Genomic DNA, 18,991 nt, shown 5'->3' with positions numbered 1-18,991 from the left:
AAGAAATTCCATTAAAAGTTTTGTGAAAATTTAGTGAAAATTGGTGAAAATTCTGTGAAAATAGTAAAATTATATGAAAAGAGAAAATGCACACAGGAAAGAAATGAAACAAAATCAGTGAAATGTGCATTTGAAGTGTTGTGAGAATTATGTGTCACATTATATTCTTTAAATTGTGCAAAATATGCATAAATGTGTTATTTGCAGTTTTATTAATTTTTATTTGCTTAAAAGATTGTGTCGCTGAAGAATTACTTCAAAAAAATTATATCCGCTCGATTGCCATTCTTCAATTCCATTCATGAAAGAGGGAGAGTGGATCAGACTTGACTATAATAACTGAAAAAAATAATCCGGATGAACATTATTTGGATTCATTTATCATGTGTTAAGAATTCATAATAATAATTGGTCATTTATGAACTGCTGATAATTGGACAGTTATACAACACCTACAAATGTATATGTTATTAGTATTCATATATATATAAATTAACATCTTGAATATTACAGACAACAATTAAGAAGTTCAAAGTTGAAATGATTTAATAGTACAATTTAATGCATGGCATCATAACATATAAAGATCAACTGTATTTGAGTTGAATTGACATTTATACTATAATAATAATATCAAATGTAAAAAAGGGAGGATGACTTGTACCAGGAATACGGTGTGGTGTTATGACACTATGCAGTATAACATTTTACCAAATATTTGTGTGTTGTATATTGACATTATCAACTAAATTCAAAAATGTTGAGTCTTCTCCATTAATATAAAGCAGGCTGCCAGAGACCTATGAGGACATTGGCCTCTCGTTCTATTTGGCTATTATGATATACGTCAACACTGCCATCGTAATACACTCATGTTGCGAGTTTTTGATAGTCTTATCGCTTCAAGGTGCTGACCTACGGTTATGGTGCGACTAAAACCTTGTAACTAGAGTCGTTTGGAAGTTATTTTTAACATCACTTTACAAAATGAATAATGGAAGCATTATAGTGATTACCTAAATATAGAACGTTTGTTAAATTTTAATATAAAAATTTAAATAGATCATATCCGCTGATCTATTTTAACTTGAAACTCCCCGGCGCCCGAACGTACGTTTAACCGGTACCAGGCTAATACACCAGTGGTTACGATAGAAGCTGCATCAATACGAAATCAGCACACATTGCCAGGGCAACACTCTAACCTTCAGACATTAACAGATTTAAATCTCAACGAAATAAAGTAAACAATATGAAGAAAAATGTCCGACTGCTTTTTTACGAGAACGTTCATGAACTTATAGACGAATATGCTGCTTCTGACCCTAAATCTTATTGGAAACTTGTAAAACGACTTCTGAAATCAGGTGGACACTACCATGATATTCCTTCAATGACGGACCCTTCGACTAACAGTACTTATAACAACGATGGCGATAAAGCCCGCTTATTCAATGATTATTTCTGTTAATGATGTTAATATTCCGGTTCCGTTAAATGAATCTAAAACTGATAAACGTTTGGTATCCCTGCGGTTAAATAATTCAGAAATTAAAGATATTTTACAGGTTTTAAGGCTTGGGAAAGCATCGGGAGGGGAGGGGGTCAGTCATCATGTGCTGAAGCATACTGCTAATTCGATCTGTAAACCACTAGAAATACTTTTCAATATGTCACTCTCTTCATGCATATATCCAGTCAAGTGGAAACTTGCTACTGTAATGCCGCTTTACAAAAAGGGAGATCGACATCCTCCATGTAACTACAGACCTATATCCTTGCTATCTACTGTTAGTAAAGTGTTCGAACGTGTAATATATAAACACGTATATAATTATGTTTTGTTTTATCGGTATCAGTCAGGTTTTATGTCATCTCATTCTCCTGTTTATCAATTTATTGAAATTTACCATAAAATATGTGTTGCCTTAGAAGAACATACTTGAATTATTTTCTGCGATATATCTAAAGCGTTTGATCGTGTTTGGCACAGGGGTCTAATAGCAAAATTAGAAGCATACGAAATTTCAGGGAAATTACTAAATTGGTTTAATGATTATCTACATCAGCGTAAACAAAAAGTTTTAATTGGGAATTCTTATTCGGAACTGGGTAATATTGGTGCTGGTGTACCACAAGGTTCTATACTCGGGCCGCTTCTCTTCTTGATATATATTACTGATATTACTGATGTACTTGATTCCGCCTCTAGAGAATTTTTTCTGCTGATTCATGCCACGAAATAGAAACTGTTCTCAACAAGGACCCAGACTCTTTAAATAAGTGGGCTAAACGTTGGATAGTTTTTTTTTAATCCTAAAAAACCTGACGCTCTCTTTATTTCTAATTCTATCGATATTGATGAAGATTTGGACTTGATATTTGATGGGAAAGAATCAAATTTTACAAACATGCATAGGCATTTAGGAGTTGTCTTTAATTCAAGTGGAAAATGGGGAAGCCATGTTGAGACAGTGTATATTTCAGTTATGAAAAAGATAAATGTCTTATGTAAACTTAAATACATGTTGAAAAGAGCTTCACTTTTAAAGATATATAAATCGTTCAATTTACCAGTTTTTGAGTAAGCATGTGAATTGTGGGATGGTTGCACTGCTTACGAATCTGAGAAATTAGAAAAAGCACAAAGAAAGGCGGCTCGAGGTATAACTGGACTACCATTGTATGCAAATTATGATTCATTATGTTTCGAAACGGGATTAGAAACTCTATCAGAAAGAAGAAAAAGGCGAAAATTGAGAGTTTTATATAAAATGATTTTTTTTTCACCCCAGCTATTTATCGGCCCTTTTGCCAAACTCTATGGGTGTCAACAATCGGTACAACTTACGAAATCAACATAACTATAATATTCCTTCTTTCAGACTTTCGTTGAGTAATTAATCTTTTCTGTCTTCGAGTTTACGTCTTTGGAATTCATTACATAATGCGATAAAAACACTATCTTCTTTAAGTACTTTCAAATCTGCTATATCCGACGGAGCAAATTCGCCTCCACCACCATATTTTAACTTTGGAGACTGAAATTTAAATATTTTACATACAAGACTCAGGCAAAAGTGTAGCTCCTTGAAATATGAGTTGTTCCGTGTTAGGATTGTTGACAACCCTTCTTAGAGTGTAAACTTTATAATGCAGCACAAATCACACTATTTAAAAACACTAGGTCGTTAAATATATATCCAGGTAATTTAGACTTGTTTTTTTATTAAGAAATGAAAATATGTCTGTAGACATAAATAAAGAAGTTTTCAGACGAGTGCATATAGTCATCAAAATCCAGCATCAGGTTTTAAGTAAAAAGGTATTGATTGTATATTATGATTTGTATGTCTTGTTAAATGTCATCATGTAAATATCAATATATGAACTGTATTACAGGAAAAGGCGTTGATAAGTTGGAAAAACTTGTGCCTAATCCTCTGCTCAATTTTGGAGCAATGAATATGTTTAACTCAAATCAATACATAATAAGGATGGATAGTATTGCAACAGCAATACAAAGTCCCCTGCCTGACCTAGGTGTGCACCTATTTCTTTCCCGTTTTTTTTAAAACTACATGTTATACTTATCATGTATACCAAGTTTCGTTAAAATCGTAGTAGTACTTTAGGAGGAGTTGTCCGGAAAAGCCTCAACCAATGAGAAGCCGGCGGCCATTTTGTAAAATGGATTTTTGATCAAAAAATGTGGGATGCACAACGACATGTTATACTTATCATGTATACCAAGTTTCGTTAAAATCGTAGTAGCACTTTAGGAGGAGTTGTCAAGACAATTTCAACCAATGAGAAGCCGGCGGCCATTTTGAATAATGTTTTTTTGAAAAGAAATGTGGGATGCACAACGACATGTTATACTTATCATGTATACCAAGTTTCGTTAAAATCGTAGTAGTACTTTAGGAGGAGTTGTCCAGACAAGTCCCAACCAATGAGAAGCCGGCGGCCATTTTCAAAAATGGATTTTTGACAAAAAAAAAAAAAAAAAGTGGGATGTACAACGACATGTTATACTTATCATGTTTACCGAGTTTCGTTAAAATCGGAGTAGTACTTTAGGAGGAGTTGTCCGGACAAGCCTCAAACAATGAGAAGCCGGCGGCCATTTTGAAAAAATGGATTTTTGAAAAAAAATATAGGGGATGCACAACGACATGTTATACTGATCACGTATACCAAGTTTAGTTAAAATCGGAGTAATACTTTAGGAGTTCCGGACAACTGTTGAGTGACAGACAGACAGACAGACGGACAGACGGACAGACGGACAGACGGACGGACGGAGGGTAAACCTAAAGCCCCCCCCCCCGTTTTTCAAACGGCAGGGGACTTATAAAGAAAAAAGCTTAAGCAGCGTGAATTTAGAGAAAGTGTAATTTTCTCACTATCGTAATAGAACGCGTGGTACTCACAGCGGGCCTAGCTACTTTCAAAGAAACATTTTGTGAGCAGTAACATCCTGGAAGCGGATGTTCGTGGTCGCAATAATATTGTTTGACCGGAAGTGGCATTATCCTCACTTGCAATCGTTCTGAACACATTCAGACCAAATTATGAAAGGACTCCTCCGCGGAGGTGTTTGGCCTCGGCCAAATGCTTAGAGCAAAGGGAAAGCCTGTCAATCTGGCTTCAGATCCGATGATTCCACTATAAATCAACTCATATCTATTTCTAATGACGTTCTTTCTGCTCTGGATAAAGGCTAAGAAGTCAGAATGGTCGTCTGTGATATCAGTAAATCGTTTACCGTGTTTGGCATCGAGGCCTTATTTCCAAAATAAGTTCGTTCGGTATATTTTTGCTTGGTTCACAGACTTCTTACATAATCGCTGTCAACGTGTTGTTATAAATGGCAAGCAATCCTACTTAGCATACCTTACAGTAGGAGTTCCCCAGGGATCAATCTTAGATCCATTACTAGTTTTAATATTCATAGACGACATTGTATAAGACATCAATTGCACTATAAAATCTATTCGCTGACGATACATCTTTATATGTCGAAGTTGAATCTCTGAATCTGACGACCAACCAGTTGAATGATAATCTAGCAAAAATTCACGAGTATTCTAAAACATGGCTTGTAAATTTTGACCCTAACAAAACTGTAATAATGACAGTATGCAAGAAACTTGAAAAACCGATTCACCCCTCTTTATTTATGAACAACATTTCATTTAAAGAGGTCAGGTGCCACAAACACCTCGGTATCAGCTAACGGAAGCTGGACTGACCATAAACATCGTTATCAATAAAGCCTCTAAAAATTTGGTCTGCTTAGGAATCTTAAATTTGACATTAACAGGAAGTGTCTTCAAACAATATATTTCACTTTTATCAGACCTTCGTTAGAGTATGGCGACATTGTATGAGACAGCATAACTTTATGCCAATGTCAGATTCTTGAAAATATTCAAATTGCGGCAGCTAGAATCGTGACAGGTGCTACCAAACTCACAAGTCACGATAGACTATATGTAGAAACTGGTTAGGACCCCCTTTTTGCACGAAGGAAACAAAAATAAAACTATCTAATTTCAAAAGATCGTTTATTATCCCAGAAGAGCTAATCATTTTTGTCAAGTAAACTGTCGAACTACAATATATATATAAATTTTCCTTCTTGCTCTCTTCAGTTGATTTATGGAACGCACTTCCAGATGACTTACAAAATACAATCCTTCAATTACCAACATTAAAAATTCCTAAATACCGATGCTAATATTATTCCCGCACACTATAATTACTGCAGAAGTAGACGCGGTCAGATCCATCATGCATGACTTGGGATGAATTGCAGCTCCTTAAATAGTCACCTGTACTGACGTAACTTATTTAATAGTCCTACGTGTTCTTGTACTCAGCTGCTGAAAGTACCGAGCATTCCATCCTCCATTGTCCCAACTACCAGCAGCAAAGAATTCAATGTTATAGCAGCCGTCCTACTTTTATTATAATGTTTATACCTTAATATATGGCAGTCTAGACATGCCAGTACAGTACAATGGAACTGTTGATTGTGTCCAAACCTTAATCAGTCAATCTAAGCGCTTATAAAGTCTAACTACCCTTTACCTATAGCTGCTATATCAATTTAGCATTGTATGTGCAGTATAGTTTGTATGAGTACTGCATTCCACATCAGATGCAGCCCTGATGGATCTGTAGTCATACATTGTATGTCATCATGTAATCAGCGTTTGTTCCTCAAATGTAATGCCTCCAGCATCATCCCTTTCGAAACCATTTCACCATTTCCCTTTCTTTCCCCTGCACATTATAATTTTAAAATAACCAACCTAATTAATCCGTGTGGATAATTTTCTCTTTCTGTATTTAAGCATCGATGACGTGTCTTGAAGGCTGTGTCAGCCGAGTAATGTAGTCGTTAATTTGTCGGCGTATACTTGGTTGTGTTTGAATTCATATTTTTATAAGGTAGCAGCGAAAAATACTTCAATTTGATAAGAATATAGTCAATTTGAATAATCCTTTGATAATGGAAAGAGTTGGTTAATGATTCAGCAGAATCGTATCTTTTAAAGACCTTAATTCATATACAAAATGTAGCTGAGTCATGTTTAGTCGAAGGGTAAAAAGCTCAATGCAGTAGAGTTTTGTCATAATCATAGGGAATGATTGAAATAAGGCAATTGATAAATACGGCACTGGACAACGGAAAAGTAATAACGTTTTGAGTGAAAGAATGTAAACCACGCATTCAACAGAGTTTGGTACAACAATTTACCACACCAATGGACGGATGTTCCTGGATAAGCTTATTATCATATGTGGACATGATAACTAATTAAAGGGTTTGACAGGAAATCATAATCTTTTATTTCTTATTCACATTAACAAGGTTGTCAACGATATCTCGAAAGTACAATCAACACTTTTTGTTGACGAAACTAGTGTGTATATGTTAATTAATAACCCAATAACATCAAATCAATTAATGAATATTTACTTATCTTAAATAAAGTATACAGCGCTGATAAACTGGAGGTTATTTTCTGAACAAAACTCCAACTGTTTGAGGGTATTCAGGAAATTAAAACAAATATACTTTACAAACTTTCTCTCTATACATATCAATTTATGAATATGCTGATGTTGTTTGTGATTCATAACCACCATAATTGACTACAATAGTGATAGTAATCTCACTTCCTCAACACTCGGATCTGTTTTACTCCAGAACTAGGCAAGCTAGTCAATTTTTGTTCTTAAACAAATTATTATGCAAAAATCATTTTTATCTTCGGCAATCAAATTATGGAAATTATATTCCAGTTGTAGTGAGAAACAATCCTTCGTTGAAAACTTAAACAAATTCGAAAATGTCTTAAAGTCATCCTACAAAAAGGCTTGGCAAACACAAATAGTGCATGGTAGTTTTCGTTTGAATTGAAGCAATGTGAAAACATTAACAAATAAAAACTAAAACGACAGCCATGTCTGAAATTCGGATATATTAAAATATTTTTTACTCTCATTCCATATGCAAATGATAAATACTTCAACGAGAACAGTCAATATTTAGATTTGGATTTGAACAAAGATTATGTTATACGAGGACCGATTGATAAGTTATGAGCCTCATATTGAAAGATTTTAATTTTGCCGGACATATTGTATTATTTTTCAACATAATCCCCTTCAGTATCTATACACTTTTGCCAGCAGTGTTCAAGGGCATCAATGCCACTTTCCTTTGCCTTTTCCACTTCATGTCAGGGTTAGGGTGCCTGAAATGGCTTTTTTCAGTTTTGGAAATAGATGGAAACCTGGTGGAGCGGTATCAGATGAATGAAGCGGTTGCTCATCCAATTTAAATTCACAATTGTGACAGCCATGGCAATGACAGACTAATTCACCTTAACCCTAACCGATTTTCCCCATATTGCAAAATCTGCTTGTTTTGTTTACTTCAGCGTGCTACCTCGTCGATATAAACTAGCCAATTGAGACCCGTCCTTGGGTAGAAGGCCCTATATAGTCAGAGAATAGCAGGACTTAAAAAGAACATCCTTGAGTACCTCCTTCAATACGAGGTTCACAACATATCAATTAGCCCTCGTGGTATCCAGATTTGATAGATGCATAAAATGAAACAATTTTTTCGGATTTCTTTTTTTTATTACATGCGTATTTTTACATTTCTGTACACATATATATATTTCTGTATTATATATTCCTGTATTATATATTCCTATATTATATTTCCCTGTATTATATATTCCTGTATTATATATTCTTGTATCATAAATTCCTATATTATATATACTTGTATTGTATATATTCCTGGGGCCGCGATGGCCGAGTGGTTAAGGTGTCCGACACTTTAACGCTAGCCTTCCACCTCTGGGTTGCGAGTTCGAAACCTACGTGGGGCAGTTGCCAGGTACTGACCGTATGCCGGTGGTTTTTCTCCGGGTTCTCCGGCTTTCCTCCACCTGCAAATCCTGGCACGTCCTTAAATGACCCTGGCTGTTAATAGGACGTTAAACAAAAACAAACAAACCAAAGTATATATTCCTATATTATATATACTTGTATTATATATTCCTGTATTATAAATTCCTATATTATATATACTTGTATCATATATTCCTGTATTATAAATTCCTATATTATATATACTTGTATTGTATATTCCTGTATTATATATTCCTATATTATATATACTTGTATTGTATATTCCTGTATTATATATTCCTATATTATATATACTTGTATTATATATTCCTGTATTATAAATTCCTATATTATACATACTTGTATTGTATATTCCTGTATTATATATTCCTATATTATATATACTTGTATTATATATTCCTGCATTATAAATTCCTATATTATATATACTTGTATTATATATTCCTGTATTATAAATTCCTATATTATATATACTTGTATTATATATTCCTGTATTATAAATTCCTATATTATATATACTTGTATTATATATACTTGTATTACATATTCCTGTATTATATATTCCTATATTATATATACTTGTATTATATATTCCTGTATTATATATTCCTGTATTATAAATTCCTATATTATATATGCTTGTATTATATATACTTGTATTACATATTCCTGTATTATATATTCCTATATTATATATACTTGTATATATATATATATATATTTAGCTACTTGAAAGAAATTGATCTCTTCTATAGACTTTGTTGTCTTTTACGTTACTCTCTTTGACGTTCTATATATATCACAAAGTTCACATAATCTATTCGTCTTTATATATATATATATATTACCATTTTTAACCAACTTTTTTTTATCACAATGATCTAAATATACAGCACTAATGCTTTTAAAAATGACCAATTTTATTTGATTTTAACGATAAAAATAAAAACGATAGTATATTGTTTGGCCCTAAATGACCCTAGTTGTCGATGGGCCGTAAAATACAAACAAACAAACAAACAAACAAACATATACTCGTATTATATTTTCCTGTATTATATTTTCCTGTATTATATTTCCCTGTATTATATTTTCCTGTATTATATTTTTCTGTATTATATATTCCTGTATTATATTTTCCTGTATTATATTTTTCTGTATTATATATTCCTGTATTATATTTTCCTGTATTATATTTCCCTGTATTATATATTCCTGTATTATATATTCCTGTATTATATATTGCCTCACTATATATTCCTGTATTATATTTTCTGTATCATATTTTCCTGTATCATACATTTACGTATTATATATTCCAGTATTATATATTCGTGTTTAATACATACATTGCAATGATATAATGCATTTGTAATAAATCAATGCTTAAACAGACATTACCTTCAACTATTCTTTAGCTTTTAATAAGTAAATTCCGAAACACTCTTGATTAACAAATTCTGGAACAATATTATGAAACAGTGTTTGTAATTAGACCGCAAAAATGAATACTTCAGATGAATTTTTGAGAGATGGATTGATATAAACATAACGTTAACTTCCAACTCATTCTTTAAACTATGTTTTATAATGTATATGTACATTCATGTTGTATTCAAGTTTACAAACTAATGTGAAAAAACAAACCGATCAATTAGGAAATAAGCAAACGCACGTGCAGTTCAATTAGCAAAATACCAACGTGTCCATCAAAAATGGTTGACGTACACATAATTTAATATACAATTAGTTCCAATGTATTTATGACTCGGTTATAAACAACAATTTAAACGCTTTTTTCTGTAGTTGTTATAGAACCTACTACCGACTCATGACTGGGAGGATTGACATCATAACATCATTTTGTTTTTAGATTTTAGAAGACATTTGGTTTTGTGAGAAATAAACCGCAGCGACGCCCCCTCATTTCACCAGAAAAATATTGTTTTATTTATGACTCTCACTATCAAAGCTGAAAGCTCTCGAAAAGCTCCGTGTATCGCCCCTTCTTCGTAGAATTATAATCATTGTGTACATATTTACGTTTTTGCGTTGCTTTGTAGCTTAGAACTTGTAGAAGCAAATAAAAGTGACGTTTTAATTTTTTTAATAATATCTGAGGATCCAAAAACAATGCCATATAATTACATACACGTGGAATAATTGTTGAAAATTATTTTCTGTCGTATATATATCCTGACGCGGAAAGAAAACAAGTGCAGCAATAATTTGGCTTAAAAATAACGCTACAAAGTTTAAAAAAATGTTAGCACCAAAACAAGCATGTGGTCGTCTTCAAAAATGACTTCATAAACCATGACTTTACCGATGTCAGAACCCCATTATCAGTGTCACTCAAGGACCCAGAAACAGCATTTCCTGTTTGTAAAAGTGCTAGAAAAGTGTACCGACTACCTGGTAAACAGGAAACTCCATAAGATACCAACGCCGATTGTATAACATACAAATTGATTGATCAAACACACCATATTTAATTTAGCACTAGAAATAAGCATAGCTATAATTATCTGCCAAACATTTAAAAGTGGATCAATGATTTGGTTGGTTATATACATTTTTGTAGGTTAGAATATCTACATATATTTTTATGAGCTGTTATTGAAATTGTAATAAATACAATGCTATTACAATGATGATAAAGTTGTTCGCTGGAAAATATATCGAGTATTATAAAAAGACACAAAATATATAACAACCTATGACACAATAGAAGATAAATTATTTTAATACATAGGGGATATTGAATGGTTTCCCGTTTATTGTAACATATATTTCACAAGTATGACAGAATATCGATATTTTCACAAGTGCGAAGCACGAGGGAAAAATATCAAAATATTCTGTCATACGAGTGAAATGTATATTAAATTTAACGGGAAACCATTCAATTTTTTTATTGCATTTCATCAACTTCAAAACAAAATTAAAAACATCGAAAAATTAATAGTGTTAAAAAGTGCGGGAATCAATAATGACGTCATCTCTTTGTGACGTTAATCCTCGTCAACTTGACGGCGCCATTTTGAAAGGACTGACCAGCACAATTTAAGCGTTTTCTGCTGTTATAGGAGAATCTGTGAAAGAATAGCTAGCTGCAAGTGAGTATTTTGTCAAAAACTAGTCTGAAAATTCAGAAATACAGCAAAATTACCCATTGATCTATCTCCGCTTCGATTGGAAAAATCGGCAAATTTCAACGAGGTGAATACAAAGGTCCGCTCTGATTGGTAAAAAACGAAACACTTATATTTTCACTGCAAAATCTTATATTTTCACTGCTCATGGCTGAAGTGAAAATATAAGTTTTATCAGTTTGATCAATGTTTTTATTGCATTTTTGCCAGTGAAATATAGAAAATTATCAAATTAATAAAGTTTAAATATTCACTGCAGCGATGAGCAGTGAAAATATAAGATTTTGCAGTAAAAATATAAGATTTTGCACTGAAAATATACGATTTGCATTGAAAATATAAGGTTTTCTGTTTTTGACCAATCAAAGCGGGCCTTAGTATTCACTTCGTTGAAACTTTTCGATTTTTCCAGTTGAAGCGGAAATAGATAAATGGGTTATTTAGCTGTATTTCTGAAATTTTCAGACTATTTTTTGACAAAATACTCACTGGACGTTAGCTATTCCTGCACATATTCTCCTTCAACAGCTGAAAACTCTTAAATATTGCGTTGATCAGTCCTTTCAAAATGTCGCCGTCAAGTTGACGTGGAGTAACGTCACAAAGAGATGACGTCATTACTGATTCCCGCACCTTTTGACGCTATTAATTTTTCGAGTTTTTTTTTTTTTAAGTTTATAAAATGCAATAAAAAGAAAATTGAATGGTTTCCCGTTAAATATAACAAATATTTCACTCGTATGACAGAATATTTCGATATTTTTCACTCGTGCATCGCACACGTGAAAATATCGATATTCTGTCATACTCGTGAAATATATGTTATATTAAACGGGAAACCATTCAATATCTTCTATGTTTCACTAGCAAAAATGCAATAAAAGTGTATATAGGCCTAGCAAGCTTTGGCAAGTAGCAATCTTTGACACAATAGGCCCTAGAAGATACAATTATTATAATACAATTGTACATAGCAAGCTTTGACATTAGATGTATCGCAAACAGTCATTATCTGAATCTAGTCTAGTCTAGCAAGTACAGATCTAACTCTATTAGAGATAACCCCGGATGCTATTTTATAAGTAATAGTAAATAAAGAAATAGGACGCCAGTTTTTTTTTTTAAGAAAGTGTCTAAGTGTATCTCCATTAGGTAGGCAGATGACTATAGTTTGTCTCTGTGGGGCGGATAATTCTCCATGTGCATAACCGTAATTTAAAGATCATACAACAAAAATTGATCTTATAACAAAAACATCCCAATTTATTAAAGAAAAAAAAATCTACAGTGAACCTTTCGGACCTAGGACTCTTTATGTTTTCCTTTTTATTTAGAAACTTACCAGCTCTTTCAAGAAAAAATTAACCTTCTATTTTTGCTTCTTCAACAGAGAGTGTAGAAATGTTTACAAAGTTGAGATAATCTTCCATATCGACATCTAATAATACAAAAGATTACTTAACTCTTTCTAAAATTTCTTCTTGATTTGTTATGACAGTTCCTTCATCTGTTTCAAATTTAGGAATTATTGTAGAGGTGAAGTTTCTACTTTTTCAACCCGAAAATATTTTGTCGGTTTCTTCCATTCCTCAGTCCATTGTGCTCTTGACCTCACTAACCTACCTTTCATTTTTAGAATTCTCCGCTGTTCTTATTCCTTTTCTTGATTTTTATCTCAACTATATTCATGTTGTCTTTAAATTCTAGATTTTGTATGGTATTTTTCAATTAATTTTCCCGTCTATATCTTTCTCTTTTTTTTTCATAAGAGGATTGGGATATAGTCTTACCTCTGATATTCATTAAAAGAACTTCAAAAAATAGTTGAACAGTAATGGTTAATTGTAGGAGAGCGTCTGAAATTTGGTCTGTAAGTTCATGATCATAAAAAGGTGAAGAACATTTTTTTTTTTACTGTGTTCGAGATGATATTATTTTTACTAATTCCATATATTCTAAGTCATGAAATAAAGAATTATTAAATGTCCATGGGCCTTTGCCTTTAGTAAACCTATACAGTTTAGGGGAGATTTTAGGAAAGGGATGTTCTAATCTATATCTATTGATTTTGTTTAATTCTAGGAAATAAACTCTCTAAATAAGAAAAAATCGAGCCTAGACTGTTTCAGTGGTTCTTTTCTCCAAGAGTATCTCCTACGATTAGGATTATACTGTCTTTATACGTAAATAAGGATTTTCATTGTCTCTCAATTCTAAAAGTGTTTCTCGTGCATGCGGATTTAGAGTGGTTTTGTATGTGTTGTCATAGTCAATGCCAGGATTTAGAGTGTTTTTGTATGTTATCATAGTCAATGCCAGGATTTAGAGTGTTTTTGTATGTTATTATAGTCAATGCCAGGATTTAGAGTGTTTTTGTATGTGTTATCATAGTCAATGCCAGGATTTAGAGTGTTTTTGTATGTGTTATCATAGTCAATGCCAGGATTTAGAGTGTTTTTGTATGTTATCATAGTCAATGCCAGGATTTAGAGTGTTTTTGTATGTGTTATCATAGTCAATGCCAGGATTTAGAGTGTTTTTGTATGTGTTATCATAGTCAATGCCAGGATTTAGAGTGTTTTTGTATGTTATCATAGTCAATGCCAGGATTTAGAGTGTTTTTGTATGTTATCATAGTCAATGCCAGGATTTAGAGTGTTTTTGTATGTTATCATAGTCAATGCCAGGATTTAGAGTGTTTTTGTATGTTATCATAATCAATGTCAGGATTTAGAGTGTTTTTGTATGTTATCATAGTCAATGTCAGGATTTAGAGTGTTTTTGTATGTGTTATCATAATCAATGTCAGGATTTAGAGTGTTTTCGTATGTTATCGTAGTCAATGCCAGGATTTAGAGTGTTTTTGTATGTGTTATCGTAGTCAATGTCAGGATTTAGAGTGTTTTTGTATGTGTTATCGTAGTCAATGCCAGGATTTAGAGTGTTTTTGTATGTGTTATCATAGTCAATGTCAGGATTTAGAGTGTTTTTGTATGTGTTATCATAGTCAATGTCAGGATTTAGATCAAGGTTAACATGAATGGCACATATGATCGTCAATTTTAAAGTTCAAGATCAAATCTGAGTTTCTGACTTAATGATACAATAGAAGACACCATTATTATACTTAATAACAAGCATTGACACAAAAGAAGATAATTTTATTTTAATAGATATAAGCTTGACACAATGGAAGATACAATTATCATTATACAAAATAAGCTTTATTCCAATAGAAGCTACAATTATTATATTATATATGAAGCTTTGACCCAATTGAAGATAAATTATTATAATATATAGTAAGGTTTGACATAAAGGGAGATACAATTATTATAATATATCATTTTATATTCTATAGTACATATGCAAGGTTAAAATATAAGACTACGTGAGCTTAAGGAACATGATGTTTTTGCTATTCAAGTCTACATTTTGATTGGAGGCATACTAGCTCCAATCTAAGATGATATTTGCAAAAAAAGTCTTATAATAGTAATTATAATTGAAGTTCTGAAGTTGTGAGAGGTTTTGAAAATTAAAATCACTTCAAAACAAATCTGTAGATACCCCGAGCCACTTCAGACTGTCCAAATGCTTTATAAAGAATAGTTTAATGAAGGGTTCCCCTAATAAGCAACATTTAAAAGCTCTCTGGACATCTACAAATCTGTTTAGAAGTTATTGTATTATTTGTCGAAATTTGAAGGGTTAGTTGTTTATTCCGGTAGCACGGATTAAATATCACCAAGATCACTGGCGCGGGAAGGTGACACGAAAACAATGTGCATATCTTGGTTTCTCTGAGTTCAGGTCAACCTTATCGAGGTCAGAATTCAGATATGATCTTTAACTTTAACATCGACCATCATATGGTCCGTTCATGTCAACAGGGTTGATAAAATAGAATGCTCAATTCATGTCATTCCGCGAGCTAGGTCTTTATACAGTGACTACAAAATAACATCCCACTACCTCGCTATCTAATAACACCCCACTACCTCGTTATATAAGGGGCCGTGGTGTCCGAATGGTTAAGGTGCCCCGATACTTTGGGTTGCGAGTTCGAAACCTACGTGGGGCAGTTGCCAGGTGCCGACCGTAGGCCGGCGGTTTTTCTCCGGGCACTCCGGCTTTCCTCCACCTCCAAGACCTGGCACGTCCTTAAATGACCCTGGCTGTTAATAGGACGTTAAACAAAAACAAACCTGACCTCGTTATCTAATAACATCTCACTACCTCGTAATATAATAACATCCCACTATCTCGTTATATAATAACATCTCACTACCTCGTTATATAATAACATCCCATTACCTCGTTATATAATAACATCCCGCTACCTCGTTATATAATAACATCCCACTACCTCGTTATATAATAACATCCCATTACCTCGTTATCTAATAACATCCCACTACCTCGTTATATAATAACATTCCGACACCTCGTTATATAATAACTCCCACTACCTCGTTATATAATAACATCCCAATACCTCGTTATATAATAATCTCTTACTACTTCGTTATATAATAACATCCCGACACCTCGCTATATAATAACACCCCGCTACCTCGTTATAAGATAACATCCCACTACCTCGTTATATAGTAACATCCCGCTACCTCGTTATATAATAACATCCCACTACCTCGTTATATAATAACATCCCACTACTTCGTTATATAATAACATTCCGACACCTCGTTATATAATAAAATCCCACTACCTCGTTATATAATAACATCCCACTACCTCGTTATATAATAACACCCCACTACCTCGTTATATAATAACATCCCGGTACCTCGTTATCTAATAACATCCCACTACCTCGTTATATAATAACATCCCACTACCTCGTTATATAATAACATCCCACTACCTCGTTATATAATAACATCCCACTACCTCGTTATATAATAACATCCCACTACCTCGTTATATACTAACATCCCACTACCTCGTTATATAATAACATCCCGCTACCTCGTTATATAATAACATCCCACTACCTCGTTATATAATAACATCTCACTACCTCGTTATATAATAACATCCCGCTACCTCGTTATATAATAACATCCCACTACCTCGTTATATAATAACATCTCACTACCTCGTTATATAATAACATCCCACTACCTCGTTATATAATAACACCCCACTACCTCGTTATATAATAACATCCCACTACCTCGTTATATAATAACACCCCACTACCTCGTTATATAATAACATCCCACTACCTCGTTATATAATAACATCCCACTACCTCGTTATATAATAACATCCCACTACCTCGTTATATAATAACACCCCACTACCTCGTTATATAATAACACCCCACTACCTCGTTATATAATAACACCCCACTACCTCGTTATATAATAACATTCCGACACCTCGTTATATAATAACATCCCACTACCTCGTTATATAATAACACCCCACTACCTCGTTATATAATAACATCTTACTACCTCGTTATATAATAACATCCCACTACCTCGTTATCTAATAACATCCCACTACCTCGTTATATAATAACATCCCACTACCTCGTTATATACTAACATCCCACTACCTCGTTATCTAATAACATCCCACTACCTCGTTATATAATAACATCCCACTACCTCGTTATATAATAACATCCCACTACCTCGTTATATAATAACATCCCACTACCTCGTTATATACTAACATCCCACTACCTCGTTATACATTATGTATAATAACATCCCACTACCTCGTTATATAATAACATCCCACTACCTCGTTACATAATAACACCCCACTACCTCGTTATATGATAACATCCCACTACCTCGTTATATAATAACATCCCACTACCTCGTTATATAGAGGTTCCCCAACGAGTGGAGATTGTTTATCATTTTTATCCAACTCGAGTTAGTTAATTTTCTAATTTTGAAAAGACACGAGCTTTAGCGAGTGTCTTTTCAAAATTAGAAAATTAACTAACGAGAGTTGGATACAAATGATAAACAATCGTCACGAGTAGGGGAACTTGTTTATCCCATAACTTCTTTACTTACAAATGTAAGCATGTCAAGTTCAAATTCTCCCAACGTAGCAACTAAATTCCGTGAACCAAATCACTACGGGACAAAATATAGGTCGTTATGAACGAAAGCTTATCATCTATTTTAGATGCACGACTCATTTCTTCTGTACTATATTTGTAAATGATATCATTTTACAAAACGAAATATAAGTTTGAAAGTCCTTGTATCTGTGTAATTTATTAATAGGTAACTTGTTTAAATAACTCCGCTCGAAATATTCGAAGACGACACCGTCATCGCGAAGTTGAACGTCATCGCTGAATATCTAGACTAGGTAATCATTGCCAGATTCAATTATCGGTCCTTTCCTGGATTTCGTAGGTATGCTATTACTGGTTATTGTGATGTTAAATGTTCATTCTGAGATTTATTCATTCAAGACATCGTGCATTCAACAAATATTTCGGAAACCGAGCTGGAGTGTTGAGCAATATAGGCCTAACAGTTATGTAGGCCTAGTTTACGTTTGTCAGTGTGTTTACACGAACTCTCGTCAGTTTACTGACATGAGACAAATGTTCCAAGATGATTTTTAATTCGCTACTTGTAGGCCTATAATCGATGCAATATCTCGCTTCCGTCGTCTATTTTACCATCAAATTATATTTCGTACGACTAAAACCCCAGATTAATCGACATTTCCATGAGGACACCCGGGGACCCCTCGCACCCAGTTTAATATGCTTATGTTGAGCACCAAAACATCCACAAAACGTGTCCATAGTGATCTTTTGAAGACAGACGGCAAAAAAAAAAGAGAATAAGTGAGAGTAGTAAAAAGTAGTCCGTGGTCAAAGGCCAGAGGTTAGCCAATCAGCTTCCTTGGAGGTCACAAATGACCAATCGGAGGCTTAATTAGAAAGTGGTTACACACTGCGGTGTGTAAACAAAAACAATAACACACTGCTACGAATTTTATCACGTGCCATATCAGTTCTGAAACAAGCGTGGTTATGGGATAAATAATAACAGCCCACTACCTCGTTAGATAATAACATCCCACTACCTCGTTATATAATAACATCCCACTACCTCGTTATATAATAACATCCCACTACCTCGTTATATAATAACATCCCACTACCTCGTTATATAATAACATCCCACTACCTCGTTATATATAACATCCCGACACCTCGTTATATAATAACACCCCACTACCTCGTTATACATTATGTATAATAACATCCCACTACCTCGTTATATAATAACATCCCACTACCTCGTTATATAATAACATCCCACTACCTCGTTATATAATAACATCCCACTACC

At 33.4% G+C, this 18,991-nt stretch overlaps 1 protein-coding gene across 2 annotated transcripts in view; it reads left to right on the top strand.

Annotated features, from left to right (window-relative positions):
* Positions 1-18,991, top strand: part of LOC117337915 (probable cytochrome P450 49a1) — a 58,431-nt gene that overhangs the window by 19,485 nt on the left and 19,955 nt on the right. The window lies entirely within an intron of this gene.

Source organism: Pecten maximus, chromosome 11 (assembly GCF_902652985.1).
Source record: "Pecten maximus chromosome 11, xPecMax1.1, whole genome shotgun sequence".
Classification (NCBI taxonomy): domain Eukaryota; kingdom Metazoa; phylum Mollusca; class Bivalvia; order Pectinida; family Pectinidae; genus Pecten; species Pecten maximus.
Note: the sequence above shows the minus strand (reverse complement) of the source record. Positions and strands in the feature narration are given on the sequence as shown.